Source organism: Ambystoma mexicanum, chromosome 5q, assembly GCF_040938575.1.
Source record: "Ambystoma mexicanum isolate Mex_15411 chromosome 5q, UKY_AmexF1_1, whole genome shotgun sequence".
Taxonomy (NCBI): domain Eukaryota; kingdom Metazoa; phylum Chordata; class Amphibia; order Caudata; family Ambystomatidae; genus Ambystoma; species Ambystoma mexicanum.
The window spans coordinates 1,333,011,627-1,333,034,747 of record NC_090933.1 but is presented as its reverse complement, the minus strand read 5'-3'; the positions used below and the strand labels follow the sequence as shown (position 1 = coordinate 1,333,034,747).

The following is a 23,121-nucleotide window of genomic DNA, read 5'->3' as shown; positions in this document are numbered from 1 at the left end:
AATTAGTGTGTCTTTTTGAATAGAATAGACTAGGTGGCAGGAAAGTGCATACCAAGGGAGGGTCTTACTACACGTGTAGGGGCAGCATGGCTATGATAGGTAGGGTTATGTTACAGCGTACCCTTATGGAGAACTGAGATGTGCCAGTCATGCACCAGGGAGGTAGGCAGCAAATAAATGCAGTGCTAATGTGTGCTGTAGAAGAAACACAAAATGCCGTTTGAAAAATTGCACCAGCTGAGAATTCAACCCTGCAGCTTTAGGAAGGACCACTTGAACAAGCTTCAACAAATCAGGAAAAATGCTGTAGCCGGCTTGATGATGACTAGCGAAAGGTATGTCAAGGCCGAGCCGTGCAGGAAGCGTACATAGCAGAATAAGATATTATTGTGTGCGGTCAAGCTGTCAGATAAAACAAGATGCAAAGATACAGCAAACCGTTTCAAGTGTATAGCATCCCAGGATATCAGAAGGAGGTGACAGGATTAATGCATTCTGCCCGGCCAGGAGTGAAGGGAAGACCAAGAAGCGGCTTAAGAAAAAACAACTAAAATACAGCGATGAAAACTTAACAGTATGACTCGAAAAATGTTGATTCATAAATCTGTCAAGAATAGGATGGCGTACGAAGGCCTTAAGCCTTGGCACACATGGCATGGGAGGTAAAACATGGGCTATTTGATTTAATTAAAATAAAGCAATATGCTTGTCTCTCCCGTACCAAGATAAACCTGTCAGCATGTAGCCAGTTCATGGATAGTGTGACCGCATTTTACCCCATTAGCACATATCTGTTTTAACCGCAGAAATCATTGAGGGCCTACCAATTAATTTCCATACATGATGAGGTAGCACTTTTTTCGGGAAAGGTACAGAGGTGGGGTCTTAGATAACAGTTGGATAACTATGGATGACCAATACATATCCTATTGGGTTGAAAAAAGAATTGAAGCAGTAAAAAATAAAATTAAAGAAACGGTCAAATTTATTGAAGTGAAACAGTACCAAATGTCCAAAGAAACAAATGAGGGTATTTATGAAGAAATAAAATTGCTCATTAAGCAGTGAGTGATAGTGCCATCAGAATCTCCTTGCAACACTGCTGTATACATAGTGAAAATAATCAAGAGGGTCGCGCAGATTTACTTATTTATCGTACACTTATAAAAAGCACAAAACTCTTGGGCATCACGGGTTAGCAAGATTAGCAAGATTGTACCCGCCCAAAGCACTGCGACTGTTTGTAAATATGTTACAGGACTGGTTGATGTCCATGACTAAATACCTCTCTCTTTTTTGGTTCTTGACAGGAAAGGAACGGCGGGGAGGTATCGCAAAAGGCACAGAAATAGACGTTAAAATCCAAAGCTAATGCAGTTGTCAATGTTTTTTTTTTATTTTTTCTATGGGTCAACATAACAAACATAAAAACGATAAAAGGGTGGTGCCTCCCTGCCCAGCTACCAGGATTCCGAGGGAGAATAGAAAGAAATCAGACCAGGACAAGAGCTCAAGTGCATGCTGAGAAAGAAGATACAAGGAAAAAGAACTTGAGACTAAAGGAGATCGCATTGCACCACTTGAGGAACACTGATGCTGAACTTTGGGGATGAACGTTTACTGGAACAATAAGAAAGGGTGTGGTGCTTTGCGTTTACTTGATTAAAATGAATTTAAAGTTTCTAACGGGAATATCCCAAAGGAACAAAGCGGCAAGCCACAAATATGCAGAGGACTTTTTGAATACATCACCAAAACTAATTTCTGCTTCTGCTGAGGACTATTGTTCACATGAACGACCATCTATAACAGACTATACTATCTACTTTCCTATCTCAACAGTGTATTGGACTATTTTATATTCTGTTCTTCACAGGAACAAATCATCTTTAACAGACTATTTTCTCTACCTTTCTACCTCAACAGTGCATTGGGACTATTTTACATATTATTTTTCACAGGAACAAATCATCTTTAACGGACAACTGCCTCTACTTTCCTATCCCTACATTTGTATTGGTACTATTTTTATACTATGTACACAAGAGCATACATCTACAAAAGACTGTTTTTCCTACTTTTTATCTTCACATTTATTATTGGAACTATTTTCTATTTTCCACATTTTTATATTTTTATGTTTTAATCAGCACTATTTTAATATTTTCCAATGAACCACATAATATTGAAAGTGGTTTGAAAATCATCAACTATTTTATTATTGTCATTTGATGCGAAATGTTTTTAAACCAGTATATACAGCTCGCCTCATTCACTTGAAAAAATATTCACTATTGCCCGGTATTAAGCAAACTATATGAATGTTTTCATATCCTTATATTCCTGATATCTTCATAACACCCTGATCAATTCGCCGCAGGACACATCTACAAACAATTGACATCACATTACAGTACTTCTATTTTCCTTTCTCTTTTGTTGTTTTATTGCTTATTTTATCTCACATTACATTTAAATTGATTATGATGAGGTGGGTGTGTCCTTATGGCATAATGTTAGTGAAGAGGTTAGAAAACAAGTAGTTTTCCAGTTAGAACAAGAAATGGTATTACGCCCAGTTGTAGAGACAGTAAGGGCTAGGAGAAGCATTACAGAAGAGGATTTCATGTGAAGGTATTTTTATAATTGGATAAATATTGAATGAAACTCATTGTATAGGTCAACGGAGAAGGTGTCGAGAGAGAGAGATCAAGGGAAATCAGTTTTGTTTGCTTACTTATCCCTATGCCATGACATCCTCTCGAGCCTTTATACCTCAAGAGGCACCCGAGTACAGAGCACATTGCTTGGTACATCTCACAGTATGCCAGACTAGAGGATAATTTCAGGGAAAATAGGCCATGATAAAGTTTCCACGGGATCGGAATTCCTATACGTAGACAACTATATAAAAGAAGCACACATGATGGAGGATCTAAGAATGAAAGGTAAGGTACTCAAGTACATACTATCAGGTCCAAAGGGATGAGATGTTGAAGTAGTAGATCACCAAATATTAAGGTGTACAGATGCCCAATTTAATATCATACCTCATTGTGCCAACAGACAGCAATTACAAAAAAAGGGAAAGTATATTCCTCAGGATGCGTTGATGGAATTATGGGATGCAAAGCAGAGGCAGTATGCACTGCACCAATAGAAGTGATTAAAAAAACGTGGACAGAGTGTGCCATGAGAAATGTAAAGAAAATGCAAACTGTTTAACATGGGTAGAAGATGAAGCAGGACCTCTACCTGTAGCCAAAGTGCAAGCACCAATATTATGCTTTAGAAATAATGGTTCAGTAAAGCTTGGTGATAATGAAGGTTGCAAATGCATTATGGATTTGCCAGGTATGAAAGTTGGCAAAGCTGTACTTATGAACCATCGCTGGTCTTGTGGTACGAGAGCAGCTTCCACCCAAATGGGGTGGCATATGTACCCGTACATGATGAGCAGAATGGGACCATGACAGAGGCCATATACTCCTTGAAGGAGCTGCAAGATAAAATGGAGGAGGAAGTAAGTGACTGAGGATGATAGCTGGTTCATTTATCTATTGTCCTGCATGTCCACATGGCTGTCAGAGGCATTGAAATTTTGGTTGGCAAATTTGGTACTGGTCCTAATGGCTTTTTGCATCGTGAGAATAGCAATAAGCCAATGTAAAAATATGGGCAAGAAGGCACTCTAAATGACAATAATGTTTAATGTGGCTGACACTGTACATCAGTACACTCAAACTGATGAGGAGGTTTACTGTCCCATGTACCCATTGGTTCTGCCAGTGAGATCTGGAGCATTGTCTATATGCCCAAAAGATATCCATAACTACAATGAGCACTGCATGAAATGTGACGACAGTGGCGAGGGCTGGCTTATGACATGCAGTACAGCAGAATACGTAGCACGAGGAGCTTACGTGAGGGGGGTCACCAGAGTGTGGCTGCACAAGGATGGCTATAAAATGATGAGAAAAATAATTGTGTGGTCGATGACTCAACCAGAGGAGGGAATGTAATGGGGCAATTGTTGGCTAGAAAGCAGGTGCCCCCCTGCCGTCCCCAGAAAACACGGAATTATAAAATCAGAAAGAACACATTTGAAACTGCACTTTAAATCCTCCTGGAAATGAAGCTGGCACAAATAATAGTTAGGTTTGCTACACAAGTAGGGCGAGAAGAGGCATTAGCTGGCACAATTAGAGTGTCCTTTTTATTTATTAATTAATATGCATTTTGCCACATTGGTTTTACATTTATTTCATCACATCATCAACAGCATAAAACAGTATAAAAAGCACATTCCAATATAGATGAATTAATCTAAAAATACATGATCATAAAAACTTTTTTCTTCCTCATTTTGTTTTAATGGAAACTATAAGCAGTAAAAAAAAATCTTCTTATATTTTTAAAGAGCCTGTGATCGCCCTGGACATCCTTTGGTCCCCCGGGTGGTAGGGGCAATCGTTATGTGTGGGTCTAGAAACAATGTTTGTACTCAAGGAGTGTGGGGAGGGGCTCTGTAAGAAAATGTTTGAAGACCACTGTACTAGAGTGATGGGATTGGGAAAGGACGCCTAATCTTTCACACTTAACGTGTTCTTTCATCATTGGAACTGTTTACTCATATGTTGGCTTTGCAAATACATGTTTCTTCACTTTAAAGACTTGTGATTCACTACAAAACATATATTCTTGGAACCTAAGGGCACTGTGTCAATTTACCTTAACAGGGAAAGACTAAGCACTAGAGGGCTTATTCCATAAGAAGAGTACAATTGCGTGTTTGCTTTTTTGAGGCATTTTTTGTATTTTGTATTTAATTTATTGAGCACTTTCGCCAAAGCACTTTTACACAAATTTGAAATACAATGGTCCAATAAAAATGAAGCATGATAAACAAATCAATGATCAAAGCTAATTAGAGGAAAGAGAAAAAAGAGGAGTTTTTAATTGGGAATGAAAAAAATCTGATAGCTAGAGGTGGCACCGACAGAATGAGGTAGAGGATGCACTGACAGAATGAGGTAGAGGAAGGAAAGACAGAATGAGGTAGAGGATGCACCGACAGAATGAGGTAGAGGATGCACAGACAGAATGAGGTAGAGGAAGGACAGACAGAATGAGGTAGAGGAAGGACAGACAGAATGAGGTAGAGGATGCACCGACAGAATGAGGTAGAGGATGCACAGATATAATGTGGTAGAGCATCTCCAATGCTGAGGTGCAAGAAGAGTAAAAGAAGGGAACCGAAAAGCCCAGGGCGGCTGAGGAACGACAAGAGGGACAATGAGAGGAAAGAAATTCCAGCAGCCAATTTAAGCAAAGCTCCCAAGATAGTAACATATTTTCCATAATATAAATCTGGATTTCCCCTCCTTGGAACGAGTAGGGTTACCTATCTGTGCTGCCCACTTTCACATGTAATTGACGGCATCATGATTTACAGTGAGGCGAGTGTGGCTATGTGTAAGAGAGAGAGATTATTCCTGAAAACAAAATATATTGGTTCTAAAATATCCACGTTCCCCCCAGCAGGGAGTACCCTAACAAGGTCAGGTTACTCTGGCCTAAATCCAAGATCCTTAATGCTATATTTGGCATAAAGCCTTTGTCACATCAGTGATTGAGGCCTTAACGGATGAGGTCCATCCCTCATCCCTCCTGCCAGGATGGTCCAATATCAGGATTTTAAATTCATGCAGAGCTTGTTACGTGTTATGACTGAATCATGCTGCTGTTAGCAACAATATCTGCAGGGTGTGAGCTGTGAGGACTTGATGAAGACCTAGGCCCAGTTGAGGGAGCCACAGCTTGGAGCTTCCCTCCCGGGGCAATGTGTGGGAGAGTGCTTCAAATTGGGTCTTCATCAGGAATGCACACGGGATGCTAGCCAATATGGGGTCCTAACAATGCTAGTTGGTCATTATTTCCAATAACTGAAGACAAGAAGTTAATACATAAGGGATGCAGATTATTTCAGGGGCATGTACTACTCGGATCACCAGAATTTCTAACCGTTCACGAACGCGTGTAAGCGGGCATGCCACTGTCCTTGACTCACCTTCATTCTCAAGCGTGAGAAAGGGAATTCCTTTTCAATCACCTGTTGCTATGGCCCCTCTAGCGGGAGGGCAGGCAAGAGGAGTGTGGGTCGGTCATACTTCCGCACTCCATACCATCCTTTCATCAACTCTACCTCATGCTCTCAATTCCACTCCAGAATGCTCCCTCAGTCATGCCTGACACAAAACAACACCCAGATAGATGTCCAAGTGCATATCCGGCGTTCCGTTGCTCCCCAGGTGATCTGGAAGGAGAACAACCAACACTACTTGTAGCTACCAATGTGCCTATTTAATTCACTTGTAGAACTCCACTCCTCCACCCCTATAGTAAAGTGCTGTGATCCACCATACAGGTTCAATAGCGAATTACTAATAAATAGGAACGCACCATACAGGTTCAATAGCCAATTACTTAATAATAGGACGGCAGAGGAATGTATTAGCATAACATAACATAATAGGTGAATTTGTAGAATGCATCTCCCCTCCACTGGTGCATTTTGATGTTATATAGACAGAAGCTAACAGATGTTCATTGTTACACAACTCTGTGGTACTCATTCTATTAATCTTGGATGGGTGAAGGGCTGGATGGACCTGCAGGGATTCAAACTAGTGACTATGAGGTCCCACACACGGATCCTTCTAGAGAATGCATTAGTCCACTGAGCCACATACATGGACCCTAAACCTGGATCTGCACACCACTTCCAGGATGAGGCAGGAGAGAAAAATGGAGACAAGACAGAAGAGAAGGGGACATGAAGGGTCCAGGGACGCAGGGTGGGAGACCGGCTATCTCAGAAACATAGAGCAACCTGTGCAGAGAAACACACTACAGCAGTTATTTACCTTTCGGTGCCTGTGCTTCTTACATTTTGCAGAGTGGGATGACACAATAGTGTGTTTAGATCTAGAAATGGAAGACATTCTTATGTTATTAATTAAATACTATAAACAAAAGAAATATCTTCTCCCCACCAGTAATGCACCCTCCATCACATACACAGAAGACAGGATTACCTGGAGGTTTATGAGGAACAAGCAGAACACGTGGCCAAAAAAGAGGACTGCTTTCTCACCAAGAGGAGTGAATAGTCGCAGGTCACGCACCTGCAGCAAATTATTCCCCCATTATTCCTTAAAAGATTGTAATGTATTCAGTGGTCAAAGTGTAAAACAAGTGTGTGGAACTATGTTCCCTCACACTGCCCCCATTTCTGCCCACTCGCCCATACTCATGGGTCCTTCCTGTCCTCCACTGAACCCTGCAACATTGTGTTTTACAACAGTTCTAGTAAAAGTGAAGAAAACGGAAGAAAATTGATTTAAATGACCACCATTAGTGTGTCATTGTCCCATTCAGCGTGCACCTTCATGTAGCCTGCCCTTCACCGGTCACAACTCTTAAGAACATGCCTAGCCACATGCGCACACACACACTCCCCTCCCATTGCCTGCAAAAAGGATCCTACAACCATTCATGCAGATCGAGAACACTGTCACACTGGGCTTCTTGCCTGTTTGGGAATGGGTTTACATCACAGTCTATCGAAATAAAGTATCCCTTCCAAACACGTGAGAGATAAAGCAGCGTAATGCTAAACTGACTTGACATTGGGAAGGCTCAGGTTCGAGTCTCCAGTAGAGATGCATTTGAAACCAAAGTATTCTTTTTTTAAAAAAAGGGAACGGCGTAGTCTTTAGTTCCCGCCCACTTTGAACGCTGGATATAGTTCACATTTGAAAACGCAGTATTTGAGGTCCCAGGAAGACGAAATACACCCCATCCCCCCACTCTTGACCTCGAAGAGTGACTGTAGATTGGCCGAGATAAAGATCTGCGTCTGCAAAACCGAAGAACAGGCATGCGCAGTGCTCAGATACTCCTCCTTGGTACATGCGCAAAGCTGAGATACTGATCCTCAGAGCATACGTGCATGGTTCCCCCAAGACACGCGCAGTGCTTAGATGTGAGATACTGATCCCCAGAACATGCGCAATGCTGAGAGACTGATCCTCAGAGCATGCGCACTGAAGACATGATGAGCCGGGCATGCGCAAATCTTGGAACATTCTGCGCATGCTCAAGGAATAGTGCGTGCTCTTTTATCCAAGTCCTACCCAGAAGTATAAACATGCGGAGCGCTGAGAGAGAATCACCAAAGTATGTGGAAGAAAAGGAACAAACTGCGCATGCTCAAAAATCAGCCCTAGCACGTGCTGAGGCTGAGAGAGAATCACCGAAAGTGTGCTGAGGAAAAGGACCATGAGACGAGCGTGCAGACATTTCGGAATGTGTTAAGGGATCTGCGTCTGGCGCAGAGGTGTTAAACATGCATTCGACCTTCCCACCGTGGTTGGCACAGGCACCTGATATTAATACACAGGGCACCACGTGGCAGCCAATGGGGGGAAGAGAAGTTAGGGTGAGGTTGTGGATGGGGTGGGGAAATTAGGAACACCGGATAGAGGATTATGGAACGCCCTATCTATAACCCTATCTATAACCTATAACCTGGATCCTCTCTATAAACTGGTTAGTGACTCATATGCAACCTCCTGCAACACCTTCCCAAACCTTACTCCTGACCAAATTATAAGATTACCTAAACACACCTTAGTACGTGTGAACATGCAGCATAGACCAACACATAGCAAGCAATATGAACAACAAAAACAATGGATTTATATTCCATATATGAAGCACAAAACACATGGCCCATTGGGCAAGCTGAAGCAACAAATAACACACATGGCCCTCGTACCCCGTGCCCCTGAAAATGAGAACACTTGTAGCGTTTTAAACAAACAGCTCCTACTGAGGGTCCACACGAGAATTATACTTTCAGCCTTCCATACTCCCGGTGGATTCGTTCCGCTTCCAGCTCCTGCCGCACCCAAGGAAAATAAGCCACACCTGCATGCGCGCCGTTGCTTCCTTTACGCTGCCCTCAATCAATGCAGCTGTCAACGCGTGCATGTATGACTACAGTTCCTCCCACGGAATGCTGGGAGTTGTAGTCTTTTTTCTACATTCGCGCAACCTCCAGCCTTAATAAGCAAACCTTGTCACTCCCCTTCGGCTCCAGCCCTTATTCCTGACATTACCTCCTCTCCCAGGCCTCTTCCCAGGACCTGGTTTTGCTGGATGTCTCAAATGAAATAGTTTCACTAACCTGGGGGCATTGTCAGAACTCTGAAGAATCCCTGGTGGGAGCTCTGTTCCAGCAGTTGAACTCGTCATGTAGCCGACGAGTTCTTTCTGCCAATGCACCCCTCAGGGATGTGAAAACAATCGCCTGAGGAGTTAATTGACCCAAAGATGGATGGACGTCACAGGATACCGCTGACCTGCAAGGGAAGGTCAAGATTAGTACCAAGTTAACACAGAAGTAGCTAATCACCAAGTTCACAAATAAGTACCTTGTTAAGAGAATCACCCCCCCCCCCCCCAACACAAGGTCACTGTTCCTGACTTGAGTATGGACGATCCTATGACAAGATATAATGGCAGAAGGGTTGAGTAACCAATAATTCTGTGCTTAATAGAAAACGAGAAAGGACAACATGAACAAAAGGTCTTACCATAGGGCCAGGGAAGGGAAAAAGCAGGATGAAAGAGGAACTGAGGTAGATGGTTACCAGTGGAAAGTCTGAGTTCACATGAAGCAATGATCCACCTAGCACCCGCCGGAATGAGGACGCCTAATGTTGTTCCAGGAATGCCTCCAAGTCCCAGCAAGCACATTCCACTTCCTCCCAACACCCGCCGGAACGAGGACGCCTAATGTTGTTCCGAAAATGACTCCAAGTCCCAGCAAGCACGAGGCACCCACCGGAATGCGGGCGTTTAGCAGTTGTTCTAAATGTAGAAATCAGCAGAGCCGAAGGCAGCAGGTAAGTTTGTGAGAGCGTGAGTTTGGATGCAGGATTAGAATGGTCAAGTGTTCCGAGTCGGTTACCGTGCGGGCAGCATAAGTACCGTTTCAGTAGGCGGAGCAAGTCGTGAGAGATCCGGTTCAGCAATAAGTTAATTAAGCAGCAGGTAAGGGTAGACGATGTAGGTCAGTGAACAGTTCCGAGTCGATAACCTTGCGGGCAGCAGAAGTACAATCCAGCAGGAGAGAGAAGGTTGCGGACGGTCCGAGTCGGCAGCAGGATTTCCAGGCAGCAGGTAAGGGGCAAGAGGAAGAAGTTCCGTGAAACGTAACCAGGTCCAAAAAGCAGAGAGCAAAACAAGGCAAAGTAGCAATGCTGTAGAAAACAAATTCAGAAGCAGGGAAACAAGGAAAGGGTGGAGCATAAGTAGGGAGACAGTCACGTGATACCATGAACAAGACTAACGTGTGAAAACACGTGACTGCAGGACCGCTGAAGGAGCGCGTCTCCAAGGTAACAACCAACGCCGTTTCTGAAGTAAACGGCGGCTGTTCATAGGTGCCAATGAGTTTTCTGAAGTATGAGACGGGCTTATAACCAATCGGGAGCTATGGATGGGGTGCTTAATCCAAAAAGTAGGGCCTAATCCTATGTGATCTTATGGAAATGGGTCGATAACCAGGGCGTTTCCTCACAGCATCCTCCCCAATGAAGACCCCCCCGCATCCGAGGCAAGGAACCGAGACATGAGACGGGGGGCGTGAATATTGGAAGCTGGATCCCATGTCCGATCTGCCGGCCCGTAACCCTTCCAGTCTATCAGAAACAGCCGAGTACCTCTGGAGAGCTTGGAGTCCAGTATAGCGTTGACTTCGTACTCCTCAGAACCCTGAACCATAACAGGAGGTGGATGGACTGGCAGCCTAGGGTGGATTTTCCATGATTTAGGCAACTCTAGTTTGACCGCCACGGGATTAATCACTGCGGCAACCGGGAATGGGCCTATGAAGCGAGGCAACAATGATTTACGACCCGGAATGCGGAGGTTCTTTGTGGACAACCACACTTTGGAACCCACGTCGTACGTGAGAGCATCCCGGCGGTGATGGTCAGCATAGGTTTTAGCCTTTTCCTGGGCCTCCTTTAACTGGGTGTCCACTGCCGTATGCACAGCAGTGAGGTCCCTAAAACAGGCTTGAACAGCTGGGTTACAGATGTCTAGGACTAGATCCCCCGGAATAGTCCGTGGGTGTTGACCGTAAAAGGCATGGAATGGTGTGGTACCAATGGATGTGTGGAATGAGTTGTTGTAGGTGAATTCTGCATGGACAAGGACAGAGTACCAGGTCTCCTGGTATTGTAATATCAGACAGCGCAGGTATTGTTCCAGCGTGGCATTAAGACGTTCAGTCTGTCCGTCGGTTTGGGGATGGTAGGCACTAGAATAGCGGTCTTCAATTTCAATCGAGGAAGTAAGAGATTTCCAAAAACGTGAGGTGAATTGTGTCCCCCGGTCCGATACTATCACTTCGGGGAGGCCAAAAAAACAGAAAACATTATGAAGGACTCCTCTCCTGTCAGTCAGTGTGTTCATGTTGTCAGCTTGATCCCGCTGACTGATGGGAGAGGAGTTCTCTAGTCAGTCAGTGTGCTCACATTGCTCAGCATGACCACGCTGACTGATGGGAGAGGAGTTCTCTCTTGTCAGTCAGTGTGTTCATGTTGTCAGCGTGATCACACTGATTGATGGGAGAGGTGTTCTCTCTTGTCGGTCAGTGTATTCTCATTGTCAGCGTGATCACGCTGACTGATGGGAGAGGAGTTCTCTTGTCAGTCAGTGTGTTCACGTTGCTCAGCATGACCACGCTGACTGATAGGAGAGGACTCCTCTCTTGTCAGCCAGTGTGTTCATGTTGTCAGTGTGATCACGCTGACTGATGGGAGAGGAGTTCCCGCGTCAGTCACTGTGTACACATTGCTCAGCATGACCACGCTGACTAACAGGAGAGGAGTTCTCTCTTGTCAGTTAGTGTGTTCACGTTGCTCAGCCTGACCATGCTGACTGATAGGAGAGGACTCCTCCCCAGTCAGCCAGCGTGTTCATGTTGTCAGCGTGATCACGCTGACTGATGGGAGAGGAGTTCTCTCTTGTCAGTCAGTGTGTTCACGTTGCTCAGCATGACCACGCTGACTGACAGGAGAGGAGTTCTCTCTTGTCAGTCAATGTGTTCATGTTGTCAGCGTGATCATGCTGACTGATGGGAGAGGAGTTCTCTCTTGTCAGTGTGTTCATGTTGCTCAGTGTGACCATGCTGACTGATGGGAGAGGAGTTCTCTCTTGTCAGTCAGTGCGTTCATGTTATCCGTGTGAACATGCTAACTGATGGGAGAGATGTTCTCTCTTGTCAGTGTGTTCACGTTGCTCAGCGTAACCACGCTGACTGACAGAAGAGGAGTTCTCTCTTGTCAGTCAGTGTGTTCATGTTATCAGCCTCATCAGGCTGACTGATGGGAGAGGAGTTCTCTCTTGTCAGTCAGTGTGTTCTTGTTGTCAGTGTGATCACGCTGACTGATGTCTCGTCAGTCAGTGTGTTCACATTGCTCAGCATGACCATGCTGACTGACAGGAGAGGAGTTCTCTCTTGTCAGTCAGTGTGTTCACGTTGCTCAGCATGAGCATGCTGACTGATAGAAGAGGACTCCTCTCCAGTCAGCCAGCGTGTTCATGTTGTCAGCGTGATCACGCTGACTGATGGTAGAGGAGTTCTCTCTTGTCAGGCAGCATGTCTACGTGTCGGCTGCGTGGATGCTTTTTCAGGGTGCATGGAGGTAAGGTAAGTGTTTTTTATTTTAAATTAAAAGTGTATATGTGTATTTAAATTAAATTAGTAGGTATATGTGTATGTATGAATGCATGCATGCATGTTGGTGTTTGTGTCACTGCTGTGTTTGGTTTTATGTATACATTTATGTATGGAGTTGTGTAACTGGTGGATGAATGCATGGGTGAAAGTGTTTTTTGTGAATGTGTGTTCAGCACCACCCCTAAATGTAGCCGCCCTGGGGGCCACTTCATTATGGGGTAGGTTCATGGCATCAGAGGTGCACCTAGGCTAAAATGTCATGGTGGAAAGGGGACAAAAACTTCAAATGTTGGTAGAGGCTGTGAGGAAGGGGCAAACTTCCTTGTGTGGGGGCACCTAAAATCTTTCCACATTTTGAATGAGACTATTCACGCCCACGCCTCCGATAATTAAGAAGAAGAAAGGAATAGTGCCTGCTCACTTATCCAAGTCCTACCCAGAGGTGTAAACATGCAGGGCGCTGAGACACATGCTGAGAGACAATCACCAAAGTATGTGCAAGAAAAGGAACAAACTGCTCATGCTCAAAAATCAGCCCTACCACGTGCTGAGGCTGAGAGAGAATCACCGAAAGTGTGCTGAGGAAAAGGACCATGAGACGAGCATGCAGACATTTCGGAACGTGTTCAGGGATCAGCGTCCGGAGCAGAGGTGTTAAACATGCATTCGACCCTCCCACCGTGGTTGGCACAGGCACTTGATATTAATACACAGGGCACCACGTGGCAGCCGATGGGGGGAAGAAGAGTTAGGGAGAGGTTGTGGATGGGGTGGGGAAGTTAGGAACATAACGGATAGAGGATTAGGGAACTCCCTATCTATCAGGGGCACCGAGTACGGGGGGGCTCCGGGGCCCAAGCCCCCCTGGCAAAATGAAGTCGGGGCTGAGCCCCCCCCCGACCGGAGAGAAGTGATGCAGCTTTGATGGCCCTTTCCATCGATACCGCATCACTTCTCTCCGGCCGGGTATAATCACGAAAATGTGCGATTAAGCCCTCCCCTCTAGGACTCATTGGTGTATGGTCCTGGAGGGGAGGGCTTAGGGCAGCGGTATTCAAACTGTGGGGCGCGGCCCTCTGGTGGGCCGCAGCCTCATGCCCAGAGGGGTTCGCATCCACAGTTTGAAAAAAAAAAAATAGGATAAATGACCAAAGGGTCGGGCTGTTGCTTCATTAACAAGCAGCAGCCCGATCCACGACCCCTGCCACACATGCTTAGTGCGATAGGGGCCGGGCCTTTGTGAGGTCTCAGGCTCCATTAGGAGCCTATTAATGAAGACAAAACAAAAAGTGCACACCTTCTTTTGCCTTGATGATGGTAACCACGGCAAAAGAATGTGTGTGCTTTTTTTGTCTTCATGAATAGGCTCCTAATGGAGCCTGAGGCCCCACAAAGGCCCGGCCTCTATCGCACTATGGGTGGTGGTAGCAGGGTCGGAATGGCCGCTGGTCCGGTGGAAATCGTCCCTGGGGAGTAAGGGCCGGATTCAGGCTGTGATTGGGCCGGTTTGAAAAAGAAAATTCGGAAAAATTCATTTTTTTCAAATTTATTTTTTCATTTTTTATTCTTCAAAAACCTTTCTTCCTTCTTGGGTCGATATAAGTACCAACACAGGTTGGGCGATATTGTATGCATATTTGTTCTATAAAAAAGAGCTTACGGGTAAGTGCTATATAATACCATATTATCATGTGGCCTTGGACGTCTGCTTGGAGTCACAGTATTTTGACAATATGGATCTATACACACAGATATTAATGATACGTATGGTGATCCATTCTTGTACGAAATGTATATCACCTTAGTGAAATCATAACCATATTTTTCGTAGTGTAGTTTACGGAACAATGCTATTTGATGCCACTTCCTATTTTGTCAAGGGGTGAAAGGTTGTGTTTCATCGCTTCCCGGGATGTCACTTTGGTGTGGGGTCAAATTACATCACTTCCGGTGATATCATCAGAGGTCAAGTGTCGTGAGGCGAGGGGTGGGCCACTTTTTTTTGAGTGACCGGGCCTATTTCTTGTCCCAGTCTGACCCTGTGTGGCAGCAGTGGTGTGGAACTGCCCAAGTGTCACAGAAGTGCTAGAACATATTTGGGCACAGGCACCTACTGTTTTACAAATTAAGCACTCGGTATACACATGCAGTTGCAATTAAATGTTCATTAAAAAAGTATGCCCTCAGGAGTATGCTATCACAGAGAAACGGGGACCCCAAAGCCAGTTCAACTACCCACTCCCAGGTGTGCTACTGAACAGGTAGATGTAAGTTGAGAGCAAACCAACCTCTTTCTCCTATCTGTGCTACTGTACCATACAAATTAGGGGAAATCGCTCTCCTGCAGCCTCTCTCCCAGTCATCGATTCTTGATGATTTGCTGGGGCAGTCACAAAAAAAATATTTTTTTGGGGGTTCATTTTGTTTACAAAAGTAGCACATTGCTAAAACCCCCTGGCTGCCAGTTCATTGTCCTTGGAGCGTCCCAGGCTCCCTACACCCTGAGAGCCACCAACTTTGGGTGCTGTTTTATAACAAATGAAAGACGCAGACAGAACAATAACTGTGTGAGTCAACTGAGAGATGAATGCACTCATGCTCAATTCAGAGAGAGGCTTTGAAAATGTAGCTCTGATAAATCAGAGAATCAGGGGGGCAAAGAAGCACTGCACATCTCCGCTCCCTCTTCATGGGTTTACGGTTGCCACCTGAAAGGTTGCCAGCAGCTAACCTGCCATCCTGTCCCAACTCCATGCCTCGTGTGCTATTCCCTGGTCAACCAAACCCTGTGAACTCATAGGCCGCATAAGACCCACAGAAGTCTTTTTACCGCCCGTCCTGAACGTTTCTTGCACTAGTGCTATTAACGTGTGCAGCTCCAAGGTTTAGTATTAACAACCAGTGTTTGTGGGTAAATGGCCGGCATAAAGTCTCTATTTCAGAGCCAGAGTCAAATGATAAGGTGCTTGTGGCAGTATGGTGTTCCAGGCCTTTGCTTGGACGCCGGGTTCTGCAACCTTTATCTCTGCAGATGTGTTGGACTACAATGCTCATCAGCCCCAGCCAGCATAGTCAATGGTGATGGACCATAGGGGTCGTAGTCCAAAACATCTGGAGAGCCACATGTTTAAGACCCCTGGCTTTAAGGAACAGGAAGTAAAATAATCCATAAAAGTAACAGGAGTATGATGTTCCTGGATCCACATAGGTAGAATAAAAGTAGACTAGAAGAACAGCCTTGGGGCATCAAGTTTATGTAGGAAGGAATGGTGGGGGTCTGAGTCACCTGAGGAGACAGACAAATTGTTCTATTTTGGGCAGTATGGTGGAGGAAATGCCTCCAGCTTCTTGCTGGAGGATTTTCCTCCACCTTTGCCCTCAAACTCATAGTTGGGTGGTGCGATAATGTGGCTCTATACGGTATTACCAGTGTTGCCAGTCAGAACTAATTTACCTCAGCAATGTATTCAGTTCTCTGATTTTTGTCCTGACGCTTAAAATGTGCGATTTGCATTACAAGCTGTGTGCCGCAGACTGCTTCCACTGTAAGCGGGGGAGAAGTTAGGACTGTGGGGACTGAGACGGCAGGACTTTTCAACCTTTTGACATGAGGGGCCTTCACTGAGTCTTGGGGGGCATCACCTCCCATGGGATATGGTACAGTATAATTACCTCATTGCTTTCTATCACTGGTTTCTCTTCACCAGCCTCTTGCTGACATAGTAGGGTTTATAGATGTTCAGTGGGCATTCAGTGGTTAAGATCTATGCTGGCCTGCCATCTTGTGATAAACGCCAGCTATTAACCTTAAATTTGTCGCCATTGAAAGTCTCACTTCTCCCACAGCAACAGCAGAGCCCGCTTGCCAGTGCCTGATAATCCCCAAATTCACAAGCACTCTTTACGATCTAAACTAGAGGTGTGTTTACAATGTTGATTGTTCCAAAATACATCTCCTGGTATGCTGCTTTGGGTCCTGTGGCCCCCTTTAAGCTGTACACAATGATACATTGTCTGGTTGACATACTATGTGATTTGTGTATTTTATAAAGGAAACTAAGACCATAGAACTCACCACCCCATAAACTCCCAATCCCACCTTTGGGGGCATTCCTGTGGACATGAGAACACAGAGGAAATAATGAATAAAAAAGTATTTGCCTTCAAGAGGAAGCTAGACCTTTGCAAAAGAACAGTTGGAGCTGGGCAAGCCACCTAGCAACGTTAAGGTCCAGCTTTGATGAATACTTCCCTGAAGTAAATGCTGGCATTAATGACTGGGTGATGCAGACTTTTCTGGCAGAGTAGGTGGTGCATCATCCTTTTGATGCCCAGGAAGAGCTGATTGAGGTTCAGTCGGACACTACTCTGCAACCTGAATTTAGGAACATTGCAGTGGGTGAATTTTGACTGAAGGTAATCCTGGAGTATCCTACATTGGCATGGTCTGCTATACAGTCGCTCTTACCCTTTGGGTCTTACTACTTGTGCGAAATAGGCTTTTCAGCATTGGCTTTTTACTGACTCCTTCATTTTTTGAATAGGGGTGTTTCAAATGAATGTTGAAAACCCGGAAAGTGGGAGTTTTTAAAACATGGAGACAACCATGGCTACAACATTTAGAAGCGAGTGCTTCCATCAGTCCCAAACATCACCTTGGTGCAGGGTGAGCCTGGCTAACTGCTTTTTAACATTGTACACTACTTCACCAGAATTACTGGTAAACTACAATGTTAAAAGCAGTTAACACTCTTCCCCACCAAGTCTGAAACCACACTTGATTGGATTATACTTCAGCCAGGATTGCATTAAACTGCAGCAGCACATCTGATGTGTCCACTGAAAGGTTTAAGATTAATCTACATCCCTAACTCTATCTGGTTACCCAGAGGTAACATCTTAGCAAATTTCACTTGTGGCTGGCCGATCTACAGCAGCACTATTTTAAGTTTGAATTGTTGATGTTTTTCTGAACTATGGCACCACACACGTCTTGCTTGGTAGTTTTTAATCGGGAAACGTCTTTACTTCTCGTTTCCCTTGAATTGGAAACTTTTATTTTGGTGGTGATGCTGGTACTCCACCTTGCAGCTGTCCCTTCTGTTTAGCAAGCATTTCATTCTCCCATCCTAGTTGTGTTGCTGGACGATTATAGAGCGGTGGAGTAGGGGCAGTATTGTCTTACTGGAATGCAACTCGAAAGCTTAAATCTCCTTCTTTCTTGACTTTAGTATATGCAGTGCATGCTAGCCAATGTTTTCACTGTTCTGCACTGCGCACGCCAACACCCGCCCCCCCGCGCGCAGTTGCCCCAAGTTGGTGACTACATGCACATTTGCGGTCATATAACTGCCAATGATATCACTTCCTGTATTTGGGCACCCCCCCGGGAAATTCATAAATCGGTTCCCTATAACCCTATCTATAACCTTTAACCTGGATCCTCCCTATCTATAGGTTAGTGACTCATATGCAACCTCCTGCAACACCTTCCCAAAGCTTACTCCTGACTAAATTATAAGATTACCTAAACACACCTTAGCACGTGTGACATGCAACATAGACCAACACATAGCAGCAATATGAACAACACAAACAATGGAATTATATTCCATATATGAAGCACAAAACACATGGCCCATTGGGCAAGCTGAAGCAACACATAACATACATGGCCCTCGTACCCCGTGCCCCTGAAAATGAGAACACTTGTAGCGTTTTAAACAAACAGCTCCTACTGAGGGTCCACACGAGAATTATACTTTCAGCCTTCCATACTCCCGGTGGATTCGTTCCGCTTCCAGCTCCTGTCGCACCCAAGGAAAATAAGCCACACCTGCATGCGCGCCGTTGCTTCCTTTACGCTGCCCTCAATCAATGCAGCTGTCAACGCGTGCATGTATGACTACAGTTCCTCCCACGGAATGCTGGGAGTTGTAGTCTTTTTTTTCTACATTCGCGCAACCTACACCCTTAATAAGCAAACCTTGTCACTCCCCTTCGGCTCCAGCCCTTATTCCTGACATTACCTCCTCTCCCAGGCCTCTTCCCAGGACCTGGTTTTGCCGGATGTCTCAAACGAAATAGTTTCACTAACCTGGGGGCATTGTCAGAACTCTGAAGAATCCCTGGTGGGAGCTCTGTTCCAGCAGTTGAACTTGTTGTGTAGCCGACGAGTTCTTTCTGCCAATGCAACCCTCAGGGATGTGAAAACAATCGCCTGAGGAGTTAATTGACCCAAAGATGGATGGACGTCACAGGATACCGCTGACCTGCAAGGGAAGGTCAAGATTAGTACCAAGTTAACACAGAAGCAGCTAATCACCAAGATTGCAAATAAGTACCTTGTTAAGAGAATCACCCCCCCAACACAAGGTCACTGTTCCTGACTTGAGTATGGACGATCCTATGACAAGATATAATGGTAGAAGGGTTGAGTAACCAATAATTCTGTGCTTAATAGAAAACGAGAAAGGACAACATGAACAAAAGGTCTTACCATCGCACCATAGTACCAGGGAAGGGAAAAAGCAGGATGAAAGAGTAACTGAGGTAGATGGTTACCAGTGGAAAGTCTGAGTTCACATGAAGCAATGATCCACCTAGCACCCGCCGAAACGAGGACGCCTAATGTTGTTCCGAAAATGACTCCAAGTCCCAGCAAGCACGTGGCACCCACCGGAATGTGGGCGTTTAGCAGTTCTTGTAAATGTAGAAATCAGCAGAGCCGAAGGCAGCAGGTAAATTCGTGAGAGTGTGAGTTTGGATGCAGGATTAGAATGGTAAAGAGTTCCGAGTCGGTTACCGTGTGGGCAGCAGAAGTACCGTTTCAGTAGGTGGAGCAAGTCGTGAGAGATCCGGGTCGGCAACAAGTTAATCAAGCAGCAGGTAAGGGTAGACAATGTAGTTCCGTGAACAGTTCCGAGTCGATAACCTTGGGGGTAGCAGAAGTACAATTCAGCAGGAGAGAGAAGGTTGAGGACTGTCCGAGTCGATAGCAGGATTTCCAGGCAGCAGGTAAGGGGCAAGACGAAGGAGTTCTGTGAAACATAACCAGGTCCAAAAAGCAGAGAGCAAAACAAGGCAAAGTAGCAAGGCTGTAGAATACAAATTCAGAAGCAGGGAAACAAGGAAAGGGTGGAGCATAAGTAGGGAGACAGTCACGTGATACCATGAACAAGACTAACGGGTGAAAACACGTGACTGCAAGACCGCTGAAGGAGCATGTCTCCAAGGTAACAACCAATGCCGTTTCTGAAGTAAACGGCGGCTGTTCATAGGTGCCAATGAGTTTTGTGAAGTACGAGACGGGCTCATAACCAATCGGGAGCTATGGATGGGGTGTTTAATCCAAAAAGTAGGGCCTAGTCCTATGTGACCTTATGGAAATTGGTCGATAACCAGGGCGTTTCCTGACAGTATCCTCCCCCATTGAAGACCCCCTGCTTCCGAGGCAAGGAACCGAGACATGAGACGGGGGGTGTGAATATTGGAAGCAGGTTCCCATGTCCGATCAGCCAGGCCGTAACCCTTCCAGTCTATCAGAAACAGCCAAGTACCTCTGGAGAGCTTGGAGTCCAGTATAGCGTTGACTTCGTACTCCTCAGAACCCTGAACCATAACATGAGGTGGATGGACAGGCAGCCTAGGGTGGATTTTCCATGATTTAGGCAACTCTAGTTTGACCGCCACAGGATTAATCACTGCGGCAACCGGGAATGGGCCTATGAAGCGAGGCAACAATGATTTACGACCAGGAATGCAGAGGTTCTTTGTGGACAACCACACCTTGGATCCGACGTTGTACTTGGGAGCATCCCGGCGGTGATGGTCAGCATAGGTTTTAGCCTTTTCCTGGGCCCCCTTTAACTGGGTGCCCACTGCCGTATGCACAGCAGTGAGGTCGCTAAGACAGGCTTGAACAGCTGGGTTACAGATGTCTAAGACTAGATCCCCCGGAATAGTCCCTGGGTGTTGACTGTAAAAGGCATGGAATGGTGTGGTACCAATGGATGTGTGGAATGAGTTGTTGTAGGCGAATTCTGCATGGACAAGGACAGAGTACCAGGTCTCCTGGTATTGTAACATCAGACAGCGCAGGTATTGTTCCAGCGTTGCGTTAAGATGTTCAGTCTACCCGTCGGTTTGGGGATGGTAGGCACTAGAATAGCGGTCTTCTCTTCCAAGCAAGGAAGTAAGAGATTTCCAAAAACTTGAGGTGAATTGTGTCCCCCGGTGTCATGCATGCTGGACGTGGTCCTGCCTCCTACGCTCGTAGAACAGCTAGACCGTTCTATTCCAAATGGCGGTTGTTCGACATGTTGCCGGGAAAACGACATTTGCACTTTTCACGTCGCTAACTCACGTGTATTCTGCTTCGTCACGTGAACTACGGCATTACGTATTTAAGCAGCGTGGAAACTTCATTCGCTGCTTCTGATCGAATCATTTGGCATTGTGTAGCTGAACCTCCGGTCTGCATCCTTGCAGGTTACTACAGCTACCTTTTTGGCCTTCTATAGCGTGTTTCCGCCACACGCTGATTCCTGGAGCTGTTTGGTTGCGTGTAAATCCACACGTTGTCTTCAAACGCGGCCGGCCTGGGCTGCGTGAATCCTGTTCGCGTGTAATTCCACACGCATATGTTGTCTTCAAACGCGGCTGGCCTGGGCTGCGTGAATCCTGTTCGCGTGTAATTCTGCACGCGCACGCTATCTTCAAACGCGGCTGGCCTGGGCTGCGTGAATCCTGTTCGCGTGTAAATCCGCACACGCACGCTATCTTCAAGCGCTGCTGGCCTGGACTGCGTGAATCCTGCTCGCGTGTAAATCCGCACGCGCACGCTATCTTCAAGCGCTGCTGGCCTGGACTGCGTGAATCCTGCTCGCGTGTAAATCCAAATGCGCACGCTATCTTCAAGCGCTGCTGGCCTGGACTGCGTGAATCCTGCTCGCGTGTAAATCCACACGCGCACGCTATCTTCAAGTACGGCTGGCCTGGACTGCGTGAATCCTGCTCGCGTGTAAATCCACACGCGTATGCTATCTTCAAGCGCTGCTGGCCTGGACTGCGTGAATCCTGCTCGCGTGTAAATCCACACGCGCACGCTATCTTCAAACGCTGCTGGCCTGGACTGCGTGAATCCTGCTCGCGTGTAAATCCACACGCATATGTTGTCTTCAAGCGCTGCTGGCCTGGACTGCCTGAATCCTAATCGCGTGTAAATCCACACGCACACGCTCTTTTCTTCGCGGCTGTCCAGAACCGCGTGTACTTTGTTTATACCTTAAAAGGAGCGCTATTTCCAACTCCTGCACCTGTGTTATTAACAGGGGGATTGATTCATTTCTATACTTTACACTACGTGGGAAGGAAACTTTTCAAGGATAATTGGAAGGTGACAGTGAACAGTACTTTGGACGCTATCCTGTGGTGCATCAACCCGGTATCTAGCGTGAGCCTCGTTCCGTTCGGGATAAGTCTCCCTTACTAATCTTCCCTTCCTTGTCGTTTGTTCTACCTTGGATTCTGCAAGAGACTCTGCTGGATTCATCTGCCCTAGACTCAAGGTCAGTGTGTGCATTCATGACATTTTCTATTCCATCATACCCAGGTTGGGGCAGTTATTCATGATACTTTATTCTGTTCTAGGCTGACTTCTAATACCTTACCCACGCCCTTTCCAGTGATCCATCGCTCTGCCTGTTTTACCAGTCAGAGAGTTGTATCATTTGGAAGGTCTTAACTTGACTTCACAACTATCAAAACGCGTGAACAGGGATCCGGAAGACCCTACCACCTGTATCCTTTAAAGTACCGTATCCTTTTCAGTTAATACTTAGGTGCTTTCTGACACCCGGTCCGATACTATCACTTCAGGGAGGCCAACAAAATGGAAAACATTATGAAGGAATAATTCTGCGAGGGCAGGAGTGGTAGGCAATCCCTTGCAAGGGATAAACAGACCTACCTTTGTGAAATAGTTAATGACCACCCATATGGTGTCATACCCCATGACCAGAGGAAGCTCTACGATAAAATCCATAGAGATCATGGACCATGGATGTTCCGGGATCGGAAGAGGGTGTAGCAACCCCATGGGTTTAGCTGTGTTACCTTTACATTGAGCACATATAGAACAAGAGGTGATGTAAGAAGATACGTCCTGGTGCATAGAGGGCCACCAACACCAGTTTCGTAACAACTCCAACTTGTTACATAGTCCAGGATGAGGAGCCACTAATGAATCATAACACCATTGCAAGGCCATGTGTCTTGTAACAGTATCGGGTATGTAGATG

At 45.7% G+C, this 23,121-nt stretch overlaps 1 protein-coding gene and 1 pseudogene across 1 annotated transcript in view; one reads left to right on the top strand and one right to left on the bottom strand.

The window, feature by feature from the left end:
• The window catches only part of LOC138498088 (zinc finger protein 420-like), a 51,187-nt gene extending 44,180 nt beyond the window's left edge, over positions 1–7,007 (bottom strand). Inside the window, exon 1 of the mRNA XM_069621936.1 lies at positions 6,927–7,007. The gene's annotated coding sequence lies outside the window, so the exon portion shown is untranslated. The remainder of the gene's footprint in view (positions 1–6,926) is intronic.
• Positions 1–23,121, top strand: part of LOC138498090 (zinc finger protein 850-like) — a 376,054-nt pseudogene that overhangs the window by 210,067 nt on the left and 142,866 nt on the right.